This window comes from Mus pahari, unplaced genomic scaffold, assembly GCF_900095145.1.
Source record: "Mus pahari unplaced genomic scaffold, PAHARI_EIJ_v1.1 scaffold_11458_1, whole genome shotgun sequence".
In the NCBI taxonomy this organism is placed as follows: Eukaryota; Metazoa; Chordata; class Mammalia; order Rodentia; family Muridae; genus Mus; species Mus pahari.
In genome coordinates, this window is record NW_018393343.1 from 11,167 (window position 1) to 13,799 (window position 2,633).

The window sequence follows — 2,633 nt, forward strand, 5'->3', positions numbered from 1 at the left end:
ACTTGGGGATATCCAGGATAGAGAGTGAAAGTGGTCTCACTTTAAAAGGCATGAATAGAAAAAAAGGAATCTATAAAATACAAGCAAATCACAGATTTATTTTATAGGAGAAAGACTTGTATGTATCTAGAAACAAATAATATGTGAAAGAGAGGAGACTAGGCTACGGAATCTTTAGGATGAACAAATTAAGATTAGAGAACTTAAAGATGATGTACAAGCATACAAAAAGATAGTAGTTTGTTCTCTTGGTGACTTATAAGACTTCTGATGACAATGCCTATAGAGATATTAAAAAGAGTTGGCTGGCTTTACATGCATAAAATTAAAAACTTTGTAAAAATTCTTTTCTGTTCTTACATGAAAACATTTACTAAGGATCACAGTCTGCTCTACCAGGAAATCACAAGAGCTGTGATCAGCTATCAATCATGAATAGTCTGTGTAACACCTATAAGGAAATGTATTTTTGCTTTGTGTTTAGTTTCTGTTTTAATGAAGTGGGAGTTGGAGTTAGTGATCTTGGATTCATAGAATTCATGTATATTTTAGGACTTTAATTTTTAATAATGATCAAAATCTTATGATGTAACTTTAGTAGATAAAAGACTAGGTTCAGGGTCTTTGGTTGGGAGAAAGAATGAAAGGAGAGAAGGCCAAAGAATGAGAAAAAGCAGGAAGGCAAATGCGTGAGAAAAGAAGGAAGAATGATGAGAATCCTTGGGTAAAGAGAGAGCAGCTGAACACACAGCTTGAATCCAGGACGGTGACCAAGAGTCTTTATTGAATTAGAGCTGCTCTCATTCCCACATTGCTTCAAGACCCTCTCCACGCTGAGGCTGGACCTCTGCACTGTGTGATGATGGCTCATGACTTCATAGAAGCTGTTGACCTTCAGGAAGAACCTACGTGCCCTGAAAGAAAAGAGGATTAGTTCTTTACAAAGTGTGGAGCAGTCACTGACGAATCCATCAGAATGCCAGTTTACCCATTCAAGGACTAGTTCACTCTGAAGCAGAGCTCTGCCACCACTAACATGGACCTTTGAAGACACAGTGAACAGGTTCACTGTGTGCTCAGAAACAAGTCTCTTTGAGGATGCTCAGGACCAGCAGGGGGTGGTGTAGATTCAACTTTCACCAGGAGAGAAACTGTAACAGGTGCAGAGAAACATCTGGAGAGTGAGAGTGAGGCAGTCATAGGAGACTGAGGCTTCCTTTCAAAATATCACACACTTCAGTGACTGTACAATACATGTGATGGAGCTCCTGTGACAAGATTAGCAATTTAGGACAGTAAAAGTTCTTTATTAAGTAATTGTACATATGTTTTATTCATTATATATAAACCTTATTGGAAAGACATAAACAAATTACGTATGCAAATGACAGAATAACAGAGAATTTCAAGCATGATGTGTCAAATATTTGGTCATCACTGTCCTAGCTGCATTTGTAAATCTTTCTGTAACTTCTTTCTACTGGCAGGAAGGATTTTTTTCAGTTGGAAAATATGATTGATTGTGACTTGGGAACATAGCTCTTGATGTTCCATCCACAATGTTGAACCAATGCTACTCTGTTGGGAAAGCATAGAAGACCTGGGTCCTGTTAACACATGAAACCCTCAGCTCAGGGGAAGGAGAGAGGGAGAAACTAAACACATTTTCACAGCCTGGTCTTTCTTACATTTTTATTTTCATCACTTACTTTTCTGTATATTTCCTCTAAAGTGTTTTTTTTAGTAATATTGAGCCTTAATATTTGACATTTTTATTGATTTGGGGAGAAAGACTCTGAAGATAGGGTAGAGGTGACTTTTATTCCACACTAATATCAACTATATCAGAATATAGACAATCTTCCTTACAATCTCTGGATGCTGAGGCCTCATTTACCTGTTTATAGCACTCCTGGTACTAGCCTCTTCACTCTCCTGTCTTGTGTTTTGGATGAGAGTCCTTCAGTCTGATGTGATGTTCCAGGTTTGTGCTAAATCCATCCTACTTTTCAGTTGTACTCTTAGAACATTTAATTATCTTGTTAAGAACAGATTTTTCCACCATTAGAATTTGAGAATTCCTGCCTAATGGGGATACACCTGAGATTCTTAAGAGTTTCTGATAAGAGATTCACTTTCTTTCCCCTGCCTGGATGCCATTTGCACCTCATGAGTTTGAATCTTGTCTATGGTAGCAGACTTTCCACCTCATCTAAAGGACTGTCTGGTTGATGTTGTACTCTGTGCATATTGGAATCCTTTTATACACAATATCCATATATAGCATACTTTCCTCAAATGAATCCCATGATGGTACAGTCATATTCTATCCAAGTGCTTGAGAGTTTCTGTAGAATAAATTGCTAGTTCCACCTTAGCTAGTCCATGTTCTGTCTGCAGTGGTTTTTTTCCCTCAAATATCCTTGTAATGAACATGGAGACACAGAAATGCTTATAGAACTGATTAGAAAAACATAAAGACTCTAGTTGAGTTGGAAATAAGCTCTCTAGCTGAGTGTCTTAGTCAGTGTTTCTATTCCTGCACAAATATCATGACCAAGAAGCAAGTTGGGGAGGAAAGGGTTTATTCGGCTTACATTTCCATACTGCTGTTGATCACCAAAGGATGCAAG